Source organism: Phyllobates terribilis, unplaced genomic scaffold (assembly GCF_046119375.1).
Source record: "Phyllobates terribilis strain yellow unplaced genomic scaffold, ASM4611937v1 Scaffold_7__3_contigs__length_470593459, whole genome shotgun sequence".
In the NCBI taxonomy this organism is placed as follows: Eukaryota; Metazoa; Chordata; class Amphibia; order Anura; family Dendrobatidae; genus Phyllobates; species Phyllobates terribilis.
The window spans coordinates 308,409,289-308,429,608 of record NW_027362767.1 but is presented as its reverse complement, the minus strand read 5'-3'; the positions used below and the strand labels follow the sequence as shown (position 1 = coordinate 308,429,608).

The 20,320-nt window shown below is 43.7% G+C and overlaps 1 protein-coding gene across 5 annotated transcripts in view; it reads left to right on the top strand.

Annotated features, from left to right (window-relative positions):
* The window catches only part of TENM1 (teneurin transmembrane protein 1), a 1,319,062-nt gene that overhangs the window by 1,079,919 nt on the left and 218,823 nt on the right, over positions 1-20,320 (top strand). The window lies entirely within an intron of this gene.

Here is a 20,320-nt window from a genome sequence, read left to right as displayed (position 1 = left end):
ACATTTCCTTAGAAGGCAATTATTATCTTACTTGGAGCTGATCTATTTGTCGCCTACCGTACAGCAAATTTCAGAACTGCTGTACACACAGCAGAGCAGCTTAGGCAAGATGGCCATGCTCCTAATAATCTGCAGAAATTAGAATAAAAAATATTCAATCTGCAACTGACACTTTGTGACTGATTTGAGCCTATACTATTGCCCAGATTCATCATTTGCATGTTCTTTAAGTCACTTTTATTTTTTGTCTTCTGGTGTTTCTCTGTGTTTCTGACGCCAAATTTTTCACAATGGTGCACGTGGCTAATACATTTTGTGCAAAGTCCAAAATACGTTTAATATATATTTTTAAGCTTTTTTGTGCTTTTTTAATGCAAGAATTAACATTTTGTAAAATGGCTCAAAATGTGTGCCAATATATACATGAAAAAAACTCTAAAGGGGAACGGAAATACATTTGCACCAAATATTTGGACTATTTAAAAAGTCGCAATTGATAACTCAGCCGAAAACATCTGGTAAACCCCAAATTCCGCCCTTAAGGCTACGTTCACATGTTCAGTATTTGGTCAGTATTTTACATCAGTATTTATAGTCAAAACCAGGAGTGGAACAATCAGAGGAAAAGTATAATAGAAACACGACACCACTTCTGTATTTTTGGCCCACTCCTGATTTTTGGTTACAAATACTGATGTAAAATACTGACCAAATACTGACAGTGTGAACATGACCTTATGGTGAGCGTAAAAATAAAACAGGAAAACAGATAAATAACAGACTTTAAAAAAGGCACAAATGAAATGAAGAATTAGACGCAAATGAGAAACAGACGAAAAACACTGATAATTAGATAAAAAAAAGTCGGAAATAGAATAATGACTCGGATCCAATATGCTTTTAATCAGCAAAAACAATATATGACTGTGTATGTGGGCAATATGTCTTCAAAGCTTAGAAGTAAAGGAATCCACAAACACATAAGAATATTTTGTATCAATTGTCACAATTAATAAGAATGTTTTTGGTCATTAAACGTCCAATGAGATAATGAGAAAGAAAATGAGACTTTACAGAGGACTGCAGTGCCAGCTTTTAACACCTCTCCACTGACGGCTATAAAACTGGTGCTTTAGTAGTCGTGTGTTAACGCCATGAGGCTTTTTGGAGGCATGATGCTATTTTCAGAGGGCCGTATGCTTGAAATGACCCCCAGCCCTCTATCACTTTCCTTTATTTGCAATTCTATTCCTTTAGCCTCTTCCTCTTGACTTGAAGTCTGTCATACAGCTATTTCTAAAAGACAGGTTAGTTGAGGATTGCTCTGAGAAACAGCAACATTCTTCATTATTCTTGCACTGTGTCATATGGAAAGTCTAGAGCTGCCAGATTTATTGCTTTCCCTAATTGCAAATTCCTTTAATCATTCATCTCTCATAAGTTTGTTTAATGAGCAGCTTCTAAAGGTGGAATAGTTTTTTTTTTTTTTCCTTTTTAAACCATAACCACTTTGTAATATATTCATGAAGACTTCTTGTGTTTAAGAATAAATTTTGCTTTAATTATCTTACATGTCAACAGGATTTAGTAAAGTGATGACTGCTCGATATGTGTATTTTTAAGGCATGTGATATCTACAGCATTATCAGACTCATTAATTTGCTGGTATTGAGCCTAAAATATATTTTTGAAATATCTTTCCATTCACAGGGAATGAAATGGTAAGAGCAGGGGCAGACAAGGTCTTTTGGTGCCCCGGGTAGTAGTTTCAAGATTCGAATGCACACACTGTATTCACACTCTGCACACATGCAGACACTTATTTTACTCACTTGTATAGCACTATTAATTTCCATAGCGCTTTACAGACACCACCATCACTGTCCCATTGGGGCTCATAATCTAGATTCCCTATCAGTATGTCTTTGCGGTGCAGTAGGAAAGCGGTGTTGTCATTGTTGGGGTTTAAACCAATGATTTCAGCACTGCAAGGCTACAATGCTAACCACTGAGCCATCGTGCTGCCTCACATGCACATTACACATCTGCGCACACATTGAATACCTGCATACAACCCATGCACACACTTTGTACATGTGTATATGCACACAGAATATCTTTATACACACCAAGAAATGCAGTCTATACACCTATGTACACACACTGCACGCATGTATACACCCAAGTTTATGCACAAAGCATACCTGCATACACCCCCCAGGCATGGATGTTGCACATCTGTAAGTGCACAGTGCACATCTGCAAATACCAAGTAAGAAATGCACTCTACACACCTACATACACACACCGCACACCTGCATACCCCTCAGACACGTACTCTACTCATCTGTACATTGCATATCTGCAAACACCGCAGGCATGCACTCTGCACATCTATATAGGCACACTGCTCATCTGCACACACCCAGTGTACAATGCACATCTGTATACACACACCACACCTGCATACCCCCAGACAAACACTCTGCACACCTGTGTACACACATCGTACACCTGCATGCACCCCAGACGTGTACTCTGCACATCTCTATATGCACATTGCATACCTACATACACCTAGACATGCACTTTGCACACCTGTATACACAAACTGAACACCTCTATAGACCCCAAACATGTATTCTAAACACCTGTAGATACAAACTGCACATCAGCACACATCCAAGACACCCTCTGCTCGCCTTTAGACATGCATTGCACACTTGCATTCACTTCAGACACGCTTTGCACACCTGTATATGTACATTGCGCACCTGCATTGACCTCAGACAAAACCTGTGCCCATCTGTATGCACAAATGACACACCCTGAGCATGTACTCTGCACACCTGTAGACACACTGTGTGCATCAGATAAACCCTAAACATACACTTTGAACACCTACACATCTGAATTCACCCTAGACAAATGCTTCACGCCTGCATACACACACTGCACAAACTGCATACACCGTGGACACACATTCTGCACCTCTGCATACATACAATGCACAAACTACATACAGCCCAGACACACATTCTGCACCTCTGCATACACACAATGCACACCTGCATACACCCCAGACACACATTCTACACCTCTGCATACACACAATGCACACCTGCATACACCCCAGACACACATTCTGCACCTCTGCATACACACAATGCAAAAACTACATACAGCCCAGACACACATTCTGCACCTCTGCATACACACAATGCACACCTGCATACACCCCAGACACACATTCTACACCTCTGCATACACACAATGCACACCTGCATACACCCCAGACACACATTCTGCACCTCTGCATACACACAATGCAAAAACTACATACAGCCCAGACACACATTCTGCACCTCTGCATACACACAATGCACACCTGCATACACCCCAGACACACATTCTGCACCTCTGCATACACACAATGCACACCTGCATACACCCCAGACACACATTCTGCACCTCTGCATACACACAATGCACACCTGCATACACCCCAGACACACATTCTGCACCTCTGCATACACACAATGCACAAACTACATACAGCCCAGACACACATTCTGCACCTTTGCATACACACAATGCAGAAACTACATACAACCCCGACACACATTCTGCACCTTTGCATACACACAATGCACAAACTACATACAGCCCAGACACACATTCTGCACCTCTGCATACACACAATGCAAAAACTACATACACCCCAGACACACATTCTGCACCTCTGCATACACACAATGCACAAACTACACACACCCCAGACACACATTCTGCACCTTTGAATACACACAATGCACAAACTACATACAGCCCAGACACACATTCTGCACCTCTGCATACACACAATGCAAAAACTACATACAGCCCAGACACACATTCTGCACCTCTGCATACACACAATGCACAAACTACATACAACCCCGACACACATTCTGCACCTTTGCATACACACAATGCACAAACTACATACAGCCCAGACACACATTCTGCACCTCTGCATACACACAATGCAAAAACTACATACAGCCCAGACACACATTCTGCACTAGAGATGAGCGTTGTTCTACTCGAACTGTTCGCCAATCTCAAATTCGAGCTGTTTTGGGCGGTGTTCGAGCCGGTCGGCGAACACGAACAATTTGAGAAAAATTCGGCTGTTCGAGGTTATGTTCGATAACTGTTCGTGCACCAAAATCATAACTGGATTTTTTCTCAGTAATGATGAAAATTAATGTTAATACGCAGTTTGAGTGTACAGCGGGGCGGGGGGAGGGGCAGGGGATGGATCTCTGCAGGAACAATGAAGATCTCCATTTTTTTTTCTCTTTCCCGCATTTGCAGTGGGGAGGTGCAATCTGTCAGCCTATCAGCAGCGCACACACGGAGCGAAGTGCTTTTTTTCACACAAGCAAGGGCATGTGTGATTGGCAGTGTATGTCACATGTCCTTGCCCTATAAGACCAAGCCATTTTCCCCGTCGCCACCATTTTCTCACTGCTGCAGCTGCGTGTTAGACGGCACCGCTGTTGCTGTGTGCGCTATACCTTGTTAATTTCAAGCCAATTTTCGCACAAATATACAGATAGCTTGGGAGTAGGGAATAGTTGTGATTGCAGTCCTTTTAAGGACTAGGTTACAGCATTTCCTACGACTTTTATCAGGCAGGTCTGTGCTCTTAAATAGATAGATTGTGGGAGTAAAGACTAATTGTAATTGCAGTCCTTTTCAGGACTAGGTTACATCAGTTCCTATCAGTTTTTGCCAGGCAGGTCTGTGCCAGTGCTGTGCAAGTTTTTTTCACAGCATTTGGCTGAATCTAGCAAAGCTAATCCTTTTTGGCCTATTGCAGAGTGTGTTAGTCAGTGGAGTAGCCTATCTGTGTTGCAAGATATACCACCTGTGTATAGAATACCAATTTTTTTACTGCACCTAGTGAAGTAAAATCTTTTGGGCATAGCATCATTCTATTAGTCCATCTATACTGACCTCCATCAGGTTGCAAATTAAAAATAATTTTTTTCTTCATTTAGCTCTGAAAAAATATTTGGGCTTCTAGCAGTGTGTGGGACTTGTTCTATTAGTCCTTCTATACTGACCTCCAGCAGGTTGCAAATTGAATATAATTTTTTTCTGCATCTAGCTCTGAAAAAATATTTGGGCTTCTAGCGGTGTGTGGGACTTGGTCTATTAGTCCATCTATACTGACCTCCATCAGGTTGCAAATTAAAAATAATTTTTTTCTGCATCTAGCTCTGAAAAAATATTTGGGCTTCTAGCAGTGTGTGGGACTTGGTCTATTAGTCCATCTATACTGACCTCCATCAGGTTGCAAATTAAAAATAATTTTTTTCTTCATTTATCTCTGAAAAAATATTTCGGCTTCTAGCAGCGTGTGGGACTTGTTCTATTAGTCCATCTATACTGACCTCCATCAGGTTGCAAATTAAAAATAATTTTTTTCTGCATCTAGCTCTGAAAAAATATTTGGGCTTCTAGCAGTGTGTGGGACTTGGTCTATTAGTCCATCTATACTGACCTCCATCAGGTTGCAAATTAAAAATAATTTTTTTCTGCATCTAGCTCTGAAAAAATATTTGGGCTTCTAGCAGTGTGTGGGACTTGGTCTATTAGTCCATCTATACTGACCTCCATCAGGTTGCAAATTGAATAAAAAAATTTTCTGCATCTAGCTCTGAAAAAATATTTGGGCTTCTAGCGGTGTGTGGGACTTGGTCTATTAGTCCATCTATACTGACCTCCATCAGGTTGCAAATTAAAAATAATTTTTTTCTGCATCTAGCTCTGAAAAAATATTTGGGCTTCTAGCAGTGTGTGGGACTTGGTATATTAGTCCATCTATACTGACCTCCATCAGGTTGCAAATTAAAAATAATTTTTTTCTTCATTTAGCTCTGAAAAAATATTTGGGCTTCTAGCAGTGTGTGGAACTTGTTCTATTAGTCCTTCTATACTGACGTCCAGCAGGTTGCAAATTGAATATAATTTTTTTCTGCATCTAGCTCTGAAAAAATATTTGGGCTTCTAGCGGTGTGTGGGACTTGGTCTATTAGTCCATCTATACTGACCTCCATCAGGTTGCAAATTAAAAATAATTTTTTTCTGCATCTAGCTCTGAAAAAATATTTGGGCTTCTAGCAGTGTGTGGGACTTGGTCTATTAGTCCATCTATACTGACCTCCATCAGGTTGCAAATTAAAAATAATTTTTTTCTGCATCTAGCTCTGAAAAAATATTTGGGCTTCTAGCAGTGTGTGGGACTTGGTCTATTAGTCCATCTATACTGACCTCCATCAGGTTGCAAATTAAAAATAATTTTTTTCTTCATTTAGCTCTGAAAAAATATTTGGGCTTCTAGCAGTGTGTGGGACTTGTTCTATTAGTCCTTCTATACTGACCTCCAGCAGGTTGCAAATTGAATATAATTTTTTTCTGCATCTAGCTCTGAAAAAATATTTGGGCTTCTAGCGGTGTGTGGGACTTGGTCTATTAGTCCATCTATACTGACCTCCATCAGGTTGCAAATTAAAAATAATTTTTTTCTGCATCTAGCTCTGAAAAAATATTTGGGCTTCTAGCGGTGTGTGGGACTTGGTCTATTAGTCCATCTATACTGACCTCCATCAGGTTGCAAATTAAAAATAATTTTTTTCTGCATCTAGCTCTGAAAAAATATTTGGGCTTCTAGCAGTGTGTGGGACTTGGTCTATTAGTCCATCTATACTGACCTCCATCAGGTTGCAAATTGAATTAAAAAAATTTCTGCATCTAGCTCTGAAAAAATATTTGGGCCTCTAGCGGTGTGTGGGACTTGGTCTATTAGTCCATCTATACTGACCTCCTTCAGGTTGCAAATTAAAAATAATTTTTTTCTGCATCTAACCCAGCCAATAGTTTTGGCCTAATACCACAGTTTGGCCACTCAGCTCTGCTCGGTTACCATCCATTGTTTTTCTGTGCAAACAACTCCAGAGTTGTGAATTAGTTAACCACCAAAATGAGTGGAAAAAGGCCTGCTGCTGGTGGAAAGGGGAATAGGCGTGTTGGGAAGGGGAAAAAAGGTTGTGTCCGTGGGGTAGGTGCAGAAGAAAGACCATCTTCCAGCCAAACTAAAATGTCTACTTCTTTTAGCGGACAATGTGATAAGATCCCTTTCTTACGGCCACGCCAATCGCTACAAATTCCAGATGAGGCACAAAAACAGCAGGTGCTTCAACGGATATCAAGTGCTCCTTTAAGTGGGCTCTCCTCCACATCAACTTCAACATCACAAATACTCCAGTCCTCAAAGGTGTCACCCAAATCGCACTTGCTTCCTCACAGCTCCCAAATCTCCAGCTGCCCGTCTGAGTATGAGGTAGAACAGATGGTTGAGTCTGCAGAGCTGTTTACTCATACTATAGCCTGGGAATCAGAGGTCGACTCCAGCGCTTCTGTGAATCCAGACGAGGAAATGATCTGCACTGATGCCCAGAATCTTTATGAGTCGGATCCAGGACCAGACGCAGAAGGTTCTGACCATAATGTAGACCCTCATTCCCAAACTGTAACTCCTGTTGGTGGAGACAATGAGGAAGACGATGATAAGACTCAAATACCTGATTGGAGCGACAACTTTAGTTTTTTGTCAGGGCAGGAACAGGTTGGCTCTGAGGACGACGGGTGTGATAACGCACAGGGTGATGATGATGAGGTCGGAGATCCCACTTACTGTCAACCCACAGTCAGCCAAGAGATGAGGTCAGCAGAGGAGGTGGAGGAAGATGCTAGTGACGACGAGGTCAGGTTGCGCCTTCCTGGACAGAGACGTAGTACTGGAAGCACGTCAACAACTGCATCCTCAAACACAACTCTGCCTCTCACCACAAGTCGTGGTGGCTCTTCAGGTCGCATGGGTGCTAAGCCTTGCATAGCCTGGGCATTTTTTCAGATCGATAAAGATGACCCAACTCGTGTTATCTGTAACATTTGTCAGCAAAAGCTAAGTAGAGGCCAAAAAATACATAGTTTGAGTACTTCATGCATGAACCGGCACATGGACATGAAGCATAAGTTGCAGTGGGAAGCTCAGTGTGCTACAATGCGGTCTAGCCGGCCGGGCCAACCACCGTCTGCCATATCTTGTGCATCCGCGGCCTCTTCATCCTCTGTGACTGGGGGGACAGCAGTCACACCTGTTTTGGGGCGCAGACCTGCCACCTCTTTACCCGCAACAGCCAGCGTGATTGGCAGGTCATCATTTTCTTTGGAGGTGGTAACACCAGCTGGTCTTGAGCGCTGTCCGACATCGATAGCACCACCTTTGGATCAAGGCAACCTAACATGTCCGCCTGCATCTTCCTCACAGACCGGCAGTTTGCCGGGGACACCCTTATCAACCCCGTCTAAGCACAATAGCCAGCCCTCGGTCCCTCAGATGTGGACAAGTAAAAGACCATTTCCTCCTAGCCATGAGAAAGCTAAGAGGTTGAATTTCACCATCTGCAAGCTCTTGGCTACAGAAATGCTGCCTTTCCGCCTGGTGGACACAGAGGATTTTCGAGACCTTATGTCCGTCGCAGTGCCCCAGTACCAGATGCCCAGTCGGCACTACTTCTCAAAGAAAGGTGTGCCTGCGCTCCACCAGCATGTCGCACACAACATCACCGCTTCTTTGAGAAACTCTGTGTGTGACAGGGTGCATTTCACCACAGACACTTGGACGAGTAGGCATGGACAGGGGCGTTACATGTCTCTGACTGGGCACTGGGTAACTATGGTGACAGCAGGACAAGGGGCTGCTGTCCAAGTCTTGCCGTCCCCACGAGTTGTGCGTCAATCCTCTTTATGTCATTTTTCCTCCACTGCTTCTGCCTCCTCAACCTCCTCTCGGTCTTCCACCTGCACCAAAAGCCTGTCTGGTCATGCCACAAGCTTTCTAACTGCGCAGAAGGGATCCTGCACACCTCCTTACTATGCTGGCAGTAGGGCTCAACGTCATCAGGCGGTTTTTACATTGAAATGTCTGGGAAATGTGAGTCACACAGCTGAGGAGTTGTGGTCAGCTCTGGAGAACCAATTTCATGAATGGTTGTCTCCACTGGACCTGAAACCAGGGAAGGCCGTGTGCGACAATGCTGCAAACCTGGGTGCGGCCCTTCGCCGGGGCAATGTCACACACGTGCCTTGTATGGCTCACGTGTTGAACCTGGTTGTCCAGCAATTTTTAGCCCACTATCCCAGACTAGATGGCCTTCTGCAGAGGGCACGGTCGCTGTGTGCTCACTTCCGCCGTTCGCATCCCGCAGCTCAGCGACTTACATCTCTACAGAAGTCGTTGGGCCTGCCACTTCACCGGCTTAAATGCGATGTGCCTACCCGGTGGAATTCAACTCTGCACATGTTGCAGCGACTGTGGCAGCACCGACAAGCCCTGGTGCAATACGTTCTGACGTATAGCCTGGGCCAACGAGATTCAGAGGTGGGGCAAATCACGCTGGAGGAGTGGTCTCAGATCAGGGACCTATGCACCCTTCTGCACAGTTTTGAAATGGCGACGAAGATGTTTAGTGCTGACGATGCCATTATCAGCATGACTATTCCGGTGATTTACATGCTGGAGCACATGTTAAACAGAATTCGGAGTCAGGTGGTGGCACAAGAGGAGGTGGAGGAAGTAGAGGAGGAGGAGTTGTATGCGGAAGGGCTAACATCTGCAAGGTCCAGACGGTCGGCAGCACCAGGGCGGCAGGCATGTGAGGGTGGGGGAGATGATTTTACCAGGGCGCATGGTAGCAGCCAAACTAGTGAGGAAGGTGCAGGAGCCCAGGAAGAAGTGGAGGACGAACTGATGGAAGACTCATCAGATGAGGGAGACCTTGATCACATTTCTGTTGTGCGAGGTTGGGGGGAGAGGACAGAGGAAGGAAGCATGATTGTTACCTCGCCACCAACACAACAGGGACTTGGTGCTCCTGGATGCGCAACACACATGAGTGCCTTCTTGCTGCACTACCTGCAACATGACCCTCGAATTGTGAGAATTAGAAATAATCCTGACTACTGGGTTGCCACACTGTTAGATCCCCGGTACAAAAGTAAATTTGCAGAAATTATTCCTGCCATAGAAAGGGATGCACGCATGCAGGAGTATCAGCAGAGACTGTTGCAGAATCTTACATGTGCTTTTCCACAAAATACCAGTGGTGCACGTAGTGAATCTCACAGTTCCAACTTGCCAACCGTGGGACCGTCAAGTGTTCAGCACTCAAACCGTAACAGAACCACAGTATCTGCTGGTAACATCAATTTTGCGGAATCATTTCACCACTTTTTTAGCCCATCCTTTGCAAGGCCACAGGAGACAAGAAGTCTGACACATAGTCAACGCCTAGAGACGATGGTACAGGAGTATCTCCATGTAAACATTGAAGCCACGACTGTGTCACTGGACCCTTGCTCTTTTTGGGCTTCCAATCTGGATAAATGGCCGGAGCTAGCCACTTACGCCTTGGAGATCTTGTCATGCCCCGCAGCCAGCGTTCTGTCTGAACGTGTGTTCAGCGCTGCTGGTGGTGTGCTGACAGATAAGCGCACGCGGCTCTCCACTGATAATGTAGACAGACTCACGTTCATAAAGATGAACAAATCATGGATCCGAAACGACTTTTCTACCCCTGTGTCATCCTGGGGAGAGTAAAAGCTTGATGATTGGTTAAAATCACCCTACCAACCGTTTTAAGCTTTCAAATTACTAATCATGTTTATCTGTATCTTGACTGGAAAATAATTTGGGCTTTGTAGCAGTGTGCAGCACTGATCCTATTAGGCCATCTATAATAAGCTTCACCAGATTTAAAATTAAAAATAATTTTTAGCTGCATCTAGCCCGGAAAATAATTTTGGGGCTCCGAGATGCGCAAGACACATAAGTGCCTTCTTGCTGCACTACCTGCAGCATGACCCTCATATTGTCAGAATTCGAAGTAATCATGACTACTGGGTTGCCACACTCTTAGATCCCCCAAACTTTTCGATCAACCTTTTCATTTTAATAAAGACCAAAAAAATGGTCATTTTTGAAATTATAAGCATTAGCAGGTTGTTAGAAACTGAAATCAAACAGTTTTCAACTCAAAACTTTATTCTAGGTGATGTTACATTTTCACATAGGACCCCTTGTTCGAAAGGAGCTTCTGAACTCTCTCGTCCATTGAATTTGTCAGGTTTTGGATGGTTTCTGCTTCAATTGTTTTGCATGAGGACAGAATACCCTCCCAGAGCTGTTGCTTAGATGTGAACTGCCTCCCGCCATCATAGACACTCCTTTTAATGATGCTCCAAAGGTTCTGAATGGGGTAGAGGTCAGGGGAGCATGGGGGTCACACCATAAGTTTGTCCCCTTTTATGCCCATATCAGCCAGAGATGCAGATGTTTTATGTGCAGCATGAGATGGTGCATTATCATGCAGAAAAATGATCTTGCTGTGAAATACACGGTTCTTCTTCTTGAACCATGGCAGGAAGTGCTGTTTGAGAAAATCCACATACATTATGGAGTTCATCTTTAGCGCCTTCAGGGATCCTAAAGGGGCCGACAATCTCTCTCCCCATGATTCCAGCCCAAAACATTACTCCACCTCCTCCTTGTTGGCGCTGTAGCCGTGTTTGCGTGGGGTGTCCATCAACCAGCCATCCTCCACTCCATTCATCTGGACCATCGAGCGCTGCACGGCACTCATCCGTGAACAACAGTTTTGAAATCAGTCTTCATGTAATGTTTGGCCCACTGGAGCCGTTTCTGCTTGTGTGAAGTGGATAGAGGAGGTCGACAGGATGGCGTATGCACAGCTGCAAACCTCTGAAGGACCCTGCATCTTGTTGTTCGGGGGACGTTGGAGGCACAAGCAGCTTCAAAAACTTGTCTGCTGCTATGACAAGGCTTTTTTGCCGCTGCTCTTTCAACCTGACGTAATTGCCTGTAGGAAAGAGTCCTCAATTTGCCCTTATCAGCACGCACACGTGTGTACTGTGAATCAGCTACATACTTCTTGATTGCCAAGACACTTCATCCTGATCATCGCACAATGTTGATTGTAGTCATGCCTTGACCTAAACACTCCACAATTTGTTGCTTCTCAGCAGCCGACACATCCTTTTTCTTTCCCATTTTGGCAGAAAATGTAGGCTGCTTAATAATGTGAGAGAGCCTTCTTAAGTAGTCTTGCCTTTCATTGGACACACCTGCCAAACTAATTAGCACAGGTGTCTGCAATTGCTTACAGTGATATAAAGAGCCCTGACACACATCACCATCAATGAGTTTAACTGACAAACAAACAAATTCTTCCCTTATCACTCCTAAACACTTTTTGCATAATAATTTGGAACGCGGTGTACATGTGCTTTTCCACAAAACACCAGTGGTTCACGTAGTGAATCTTACAGTTCTAACTTGCCAACCGTGGTCTGTATGGAATTGTTCAATAAAGGGCCCAAAATTAAGATAACATAGATGGGAGAGGTCTCTATGAATAGGAATTCCTAAGTATTTGATACCCTGTGAGGGCCAGGCAAAGGGAAAGTTGGACTGGATGGAATCCTGTATGGATTTAGGGAGGGAGACATCGAGGGCCTCAGACTTCGCTGCATTGATTTTAAAATTTTACCATGTAACAAAGTGATCTATTTCAGCCATAACAGCAGGGATGGATATATGTGATTGAGTGATATATACTAGAACATCATCAGCAAATAGAGAGCACTTGTACTCAGTGCCTCCCACCTCAATCCACCTAATATTGGGGTTATGGCGAATTGATGAGAGCAGGTGCTCCATCACTAGGATGTATAAGAGAGGGGACAGAGGACATCCCTGCCTTGTCCCATTGGTGATTGTGAAAGGTGATGAAAATGTTCTGACGCACCCCCTGGGCCTTGGGACACCCGGAGCCGGACCCTTTTTGGTGGATGCTGGTGGTTGTAGTCTTCGTGGCGGCGATCCGGTTCCGTGGCTCAGGGCGGTCAAACCAGTGGCGGAACTATTTATGTGGTTTTGATGTTTAAATGTCCGACTACGCCACCCGTGGATTGCGGTCAGAGTGAACCGCCGCTACAGGGCAGACCGCTAAGGCTGGTGTTGTGGGTGCAGCAGAGCGTAGCATAACTCCCCACGGGAGGAGTATAGCCTCAGGGCAGTGTATGCGGAGGATGGGGGTGATGGTGCAGGGCAGCAGCAGTAACGACACGGAGTCAGTGATGCAGTTCAGGGCCTTTACTCACAGTTCTTATTATCCAGACCACGTCTGCAGGTAACGGCTGCCCACGTCGTACTGTGCTCACCAGGTGAGGGGCTCAGACAACTCCCAGATAACTTTGGAGCGCTTCACAGGACCCCCTTTGTGTGTCCTTTGTCTGGCCTTTCTTACCAACACTTCTGTCCGGCTGCCTCGGGCCTCCTCTTGGTAAACTTGGCGCCAGTTTCCCTGACCCTATGTGGTGCCTTCCTAGCGGGTGGAGCAAGGGGCTGCGCCACATAAAATGTCAGAGCCTCCAGTTTCTAGCTGAGGGTCGTTTCCTGCCTCCACTAGTTCGGGGACCGGTCTCCCCCTTTGGCCTGACCCCTCCACGCAGGTGGATTCGGGCGTGCGGTGGCGACTCGCCCGTCCGCACCCCTGGGATCCCTTCATTCCTCGTTCCTGGAGCCTTCTCCGCTCCTCTTCCTTCCTTCTCCCTCTTGCAGGCCTGGGCCTCTGTTACTAGGCCCGCCTCCGGAGCAGAGCTCATGCAGAGCCCCTGCTCCCTACCACTTCTGCTCAGACTTCTCTGCACTGAACTAAGATGGTGCCCACCTTTTATACTCCCTTCTCAATGCACCCAGGAACTGCTTCCTCCCTGCTCCTGCACTGCAGGGTTCCCCTTCCTCAGTGTTCCCTCCCCCCACTCCAGCCAGGGACAGGGACTGTCGTGCCCATCTCAGGGGCATATTGGTCGCCCTGCCCCACGGCAATGTGGTGTAATGCATGCAGGTGTCGGGTCCTGATCCACACTCCATCCTTATCTGAGAGTGAGATATCACACCTCTGGGTGAGGTGCAATACGTCTGTAGCAACCGAGCCCTCGGTGCTACAGTTCCATCTATCTTCAGCCTAGGTGACGTATTGTGATACAGGGCCGTGATTTTGGCTATAAAAGGGTCCCCTAGACCCCTACCCCAAGCTTTTTAAGAGAATCATATATGGCGTGCCAGGAGACTCTATGGAATGCTTTCTCAGCATCCAACGAGAGTATCTACTTACAAATTTTTAACTGCATCTAGCCCAGGAAATACTTTGTGCCTAGTAGCAGTGTCTGCTAGTCAGCGGATTATCCCGGCTGTTAAGCAAGCTACACCACCTGTAGTTTGGACACTTAATTTTTTCAAAGGAAATGCTTCGGGACCACGGGATACTTAGTGAAGAGCATCAGGAGGCACCCCAAGGCATAGGGGCTGGGACTGGCACTAGGATGCCTTGCGGTGGACAGCCGAGCTCGATCCTTATAAAAGCTTTTTAACTGCAGCAGCTTTAGTGGACGCTACTGGAGCTGGAATTACGCGGCTGCTGGCATGAGACTTGCCCTCCAATAGATCCTTGTAAATGGATTTAAAGTGTATTCATTCAAATTAGAGGGACAATTTAAATTAAAAAGCTTAGAGCTGCCTCCACCACAGGGGGGCTCTCTCGACCCACCAGCGGACAGGCACCAGTATTGGGAGAGGGGGGCTGGCCGTCAGGGTTCACCGCGGCTCTGGCACAAACCCGGCGACACGGAGGTGGCACGGGCAGGAGCGGACTGGCCGTCTCGGCTTCTCACTTTTTGGATTTTAGAAGGGCATGACATGCCTATATCTGTGTCTCCCCCTCCTTTTACTCCTCCACCTCTTTTCTTTTCGCATGACTATATGTACTTGTCACTTTTCCATGTGTTAGTTGTGTCTTCTGAGCAGTTTGTCAGCTTTTGGACACCTTTGAAGGTGTTTTCTATGTGTTTCTATGTGTTTTTGTTTGCCTGCCATTGGTTTTAACGGTGTTCGAAGGTGTTCGACGAAGAGTTCGGCGAACACACGGGTGTTCGACGAACCGAACCGAACTCGAACACTACGGGGGTGGCTCAACACTATTCTGCACCTCTGCATACACACAATGCACAAACCACATACAGCCCAGACACACATTCTGCACCTCTGCATACACACAATGCACACCTGCATACACCCCAGACACACATTCTGCACCTCTGCATACACACAATGCACACCTGCATACACTCCAGACACACATTCTGCACCTCTGCATACACACAATGCACAAACTACATACAGCCCAGACACACATTCTGCACCTCTGCATACACACAATGCACAAACTACATACAGCCCAGACACACACTCTGCACCTCTGCATACACACAATGCACACCTGCATACACCCCAGACACACATTCTGCACCTCTGCATACACACAATGCACACCTGCGTATACCCATGACACATTCTGTATACCTGTATACACACACTACGTATCTGCATACACCCCAGACACAATCTTCACACCTGTATAAACACACAGCACACCTGTATACACCACACACTCCTTTGCACACCTGTACAAAACTCTGCACACTAAAAAGATGCTCACAGGCACCTGCTCTATTAACCTTCAAGGGTAGGTGCCTGTCAGTGTAACAAGGCGGTGCCCAGCTTAATTCCCTAGTCAAAACAAGAGTGATTTGCTATTTAATGGTATTTAGAAATGTATTTATGACATTACTTTTAGTTATTTTATTTTTTATTGTTCCTGGAAAACATTTTATCGTATCTATCTATCTATCTATCTATCTATCTATCTATCTATCTATCTATCTATCTATCTATCTATCTACCTATCTATCTACCTATCTACATTAGCTATAATTATCTATCTAGCTATTCTATTACATGGTACATTTCAGTTCACAAAGAAATTTCTCAAGCTTAGCCCGAGAAGGGTTCTATATGACCTGAAACGCGCTTGGTGAATAAAACTCATTTGTTTTGACCGAGATCTTCTTGGAGTGCTGCCGTTTTTGCATTTATTCAAAGAAGGATAGAGAGTCAGAAGGAACTTTGTGGCTTGCACCCCTCAATGGCTTACAAGAAAAGTACCTGCTAAAATCTAACTATTAATGATTTATTTAAAACTTATATAAATATAAAAGAAAAACTCATGTTAGCGGTAATTGATAACACAATATTTCTTAAGATAAATATACAAATTATACCACAGAAAAAAGTAAACTATTTCTTCCGCAGAGATTATAATGTATACTTATAGCTCTCCCTATAAGTCCCTAATGTGCTGCCCTTTCCAGCCGCGGAGGTTGCCACCCTACAATGAATGTAAATGGCGCCTCCTCTTACTGTCAGCTGACCCTAATAGGTCCTTTAAGTTTCCAACCCTTATTTGTTACTATTCAAGTCTAATAGTACCAAAAATGCCTGACAACTTAGACCAAAAAAATAACCATATAAAGACTTTGATATATAGGACTCATAGTAAAATAGCCAAATGGAACTTCTAGGGCACAGAAACAAATCCATAGGATTTCTTAAACATGCACTCACCTATATCATGTGCTGTATATAATCAAAGGGACATAAAACAAACAACAGGGCATCTTGGTTTGAAAATGCATTTATCTGCATCCCCTGCTGTGTTTGTAGCCTCCACGCGTTTCCTCTCCCCAGCCTTCCTCAGGAGTCCATTAAAAATCGGCATAAAAAAATTGACATCCATGATGTGATGTGACCCAGTTGCTGGTCAAAGTCTTTATAAGGTTATTTTCTGGTCTGAGCTGTCAGCCTTTTTTTGTATTATTAGACAATGGTAATAAATAAGGTTTGTGAATGATAAGATCTATTAGGGTCAGCCGACGGTGAGCGGGTGCTCCATTTGCATTCATTGTAGGGTGCCAACCTCCGCTGCTAGGAAACATTAGGGACAAATAGGGAGAGATATAAGTATACATTATAATCTCTGGGGCAGAAATAGTTTCCTTTTTTCTGTGGTATAATTTGTATATTTATCTTAAGAAATAACATGTTATCCAATTACCTCTAACGTGGGTTTTTCTGTTATATTTATATAAGTTTTAACTAAATCATTGAAAGTTAGATTTTAGCTGGTACTTTTCTTGTGAGCCATTAACTATTACCCCTATGCTCTTGTAAGTTTGCATCCTTCAACCAGTTTATATGGTGATTTTTTTATTACCTGAATGTATAGACAGATAGATAGATAGATAACAGAGTTTAAATATATACTTTCCATTTTGGTATAAGAACAAATAACAAAGGAAATGAAATGTTTCTAATACCTTCGTCAAGGCTAAAAGAACAAAGAGGGCAGTTACAATGGGCTCCATACCTGCTGGGAGCTGCTGTATCTGATCTTTCTTGCACCCCCTAACCTTTTTTAGTGTAACATGGAGGAAAGTTCTCCCTGCCAAGCTTATACGATCTGAGACAATGCTTTAATGGAACTGAGACTTCTGCAAACACATAGCTGCACAAAAATAGAATATAGGCTGAGCCTGTATTCAATGTGATGGGGATCTTGAACTCTGTGAGTACTATACCACTCTGCTGCTGCAATCACATAGACAAGTATGGTGATATTTCCGCTCCCTTTGATCAAATATAGACCCTGATTAATCAAACAAGTTTTTTTGCCAGAATTCTTACATAAAACAATTTAAAATGTCACAAATATTGTGATTTTTGGCATTTTTATGCAAGACTCGGACAGCTCTGCCTGTGGTAAAGTGAGTAGAGCTTTGCCGGGAGGGAATGTGGCCAGCAAATTAATCATAATTCACTCCTTAAAAGTGTCCGGTGTACATTTTTTGGTAGCTCTCGGCAGCTGAAATATACGTCAAATTCATGACATATTTACTTAGCTGCTCATGTGAGGTTAAAATGATATGCAACAAATTTCCAATATGATTGAGACTAATATATATGGATGAACCCACATGATCTGCCAATAGGTAGGTGTGTAGGTGTCATCATCTGAAAGCTTTCATTTCATACATAAGCGTCATTTACTTGGCTACTGAAATGAAACCTGCATATAATTCATTAAGAACTATGAATGTTTGAGCCTTGACTTTTTTCTCCTCCTATTGTCACGCATAAGTCACTTTATTTAAGAGGGAATTAGATACTAAGGATGAGCAAAACGATTTTAAAGGATTCAAATTTGTTTAGAATTTCCCAAAATTTGTGGATCCTAAAGAATCAGAATTTTTGAGAATTTAATTAGCAGGAATCCTGCCAGCCACCATTTTGCTTGGTTCGTGCCTGCCGAGAAGTGTTTAAAAGCAATTAGAAAACATATTAACCTAGCCAATCATCTGTCCCTGCCACCACAGATCCTCCTGATTCTTTGCTGGCTTTCTTGGACACTCTCTATGCTCTGGTGTCAGTCTTGTCCACACTCTTTGCTGGCGTCAGCTAGGCCTGGAGCCATGTGCTGACATGCGGTCATGTCGTCTGGTTCTGGGAGTGTACTCCAATATTGATCTGGTTCTGAATAAAATAATGACATTATTATAGTATAGCATGATAAACAAATGATATTGTCACAACTCCTCCAGGACCGGCTCCTTCAATGTCTGCTCTTGTCACCACCATATTCATTCTGCTGGAGTAATCCGCTCCCTGCCACACCCAATAGGAAAGTATTGCACCCTACGAACACTCCCAGTTTACTGCTGGGAGCTGCCAGATGTAGTTTATTTACTTTGATTCAGTCCTGTGGTTTCATCTTCTGCTTCTTTTTTTTGTTGTATCTCTGTCTGACTGCACCTTATTTCCTTACCATTCTTTTACTTGCTGATTTTGTACTGTAGTGCCATGCTGATTCTGACCCGATGACCTAACCACTCCTGCCAACCACTCCTGCCAACCTGGACCATCAGCCAGCAGCTGACTCAGTGGCCCCAGCCCAGAGGTTCTTGTGAAGGTCCAGATCACTGTACAGGGGTTAAAGAGTACAAGTCAGGGCAACCCGTGGGATCTGGTAAACAAAGTAACTTGCGCTAAGCCTGTCTTTGGGAACCATTTTTAGTGCTGTAAGGTGACCATTGACAAAGTCATGTTATAGATATAATTTGTACCAATCATGTATATTACTACAGGATTTTTGGTCCATTAGTAGTCTTCATAAATATCCAAATTTACCAGCACCACAGCAGCCTGGTATCATAAATTTTTCTAATCCATGAATCCATAATCCACGAAGCCTCTAGCTTAGAATCTGTAAGTCATGTATGTACAACAATGAAGATTCTGATGTACCCATCCTCTGATGAAGTTGGGCCATGTTGACCTTTGGGGCTCGTGTAGACAACCTTATTATCGGTCCAAGTGTGATCCGGCAAACCATCGGACCAATGTTATGTTAGAGGGTAGTGTACATGTCCGATTTTATCCTTGGACCGAGTTGGTCTGAGTAAAAATTAGCTGCATGCCCGAGTTTGAGCCGATATTGGAATCACACTTGGACATGCAAGTCAACTAATGTGTGGAAATCATCGGACTGTATGCAGATGACATCTGGGTTTAGTCCAATTTTCACAGACTAACAGAATGGAGGAGATGGAGAATTTTTTTCTCCACATTGTCCTCATCCGAGAGAATCAGATCACACTATACTCACACTCTGATCACACTCTGGGCAGAGTCTGATTAGCATAATTGATCAGATTTTCTTGGATGACAAAAAATACTCTCATTTGCACCTAGCCTTATTATAGGTGATTGCAACATTAATATTGTGTAAAATATAATGGTTCATTTACCTAGAAAAAAAGTATCAGTTTGTTTCAAAACAAATATTCCATTCTCAAACTGGTTTATTATTAATTCATTATTATCATTTTTTTTATTTTTCCCATATCTCCTATCTGGGACTCTCAACCTTTCTAATCAATAGCCATGCATTCCAGTTTGTATTCCCTCTCATTAAATCCTTCTGTGGATCAGTCACCCTCATACCATTCCTTTTAATTAATTATTCTTTTTTAATTATTTCAATGATCTCATTTATTCACTTTCTTTCCCCTGGCCCAGGTTTATTTAAATCAAATATTACATTAGCATTTAATCTTTCCAGACCACTCACCCAGTGCCTTCAAAGCTTTCATATTCCACATATCACTCATACTCTTATCTTGAGGTGTTACTGCGCTTTCCATTTTCTTTTTAACTTTCCCTAAGAATATA